Genomic DNA, 432 nt, shown 5'->3' on the forward strand with positions numbered 1-432 from the left:
TGCAAATGTGTATGGGAGCCTCTTTGTGTATTTCTTCCAAAAAAGTGAAAAAAGAAAACACACACACACACACACACACACACACACACACACACCATCATTCCAAAGCCTGTTTCATAGTTTCACATCAAAGTGTCTCTGTGGTGATGGCTGGATGGATGGAGATGGAGATGAGGAGCCAGAGGCCGTGGGCAGTGCCGTCGCCGCGGCGACAGCGCCGACTCCTTCCTGCATGCCTGGGAGACATGCTGGTACGGGCTGGCTAAAACCGTTAAGGCTCTATGTTATCAGCTGCCGCCTGCTCAAGCACCTCCCTGCCCCCTCACACAGGGCACAAGGGGACCTGCAGGGGGGCAAAACCAGGGGGATTTACCACCCCCCTACAGGCAGGAAGGGGCTGCTTCCCAAATTTTGGGTGTATATCTGTGTGTG

The sequence above is a fragment of the Alosa sapidissima genome, chromosome 10, assembly GCF_018492685.1.
Source record: "Alosa sapidissima isolate fAloSap1 chromosome 10, fAloSap1.pri, whole genome shotgun sequence".
Lineage (NCBI taxonomy): Eukaryota > Metazoa > Chordata > Actinopteri > Clupeiformes > Clupeidae > Alosa > Alosa sapidissima.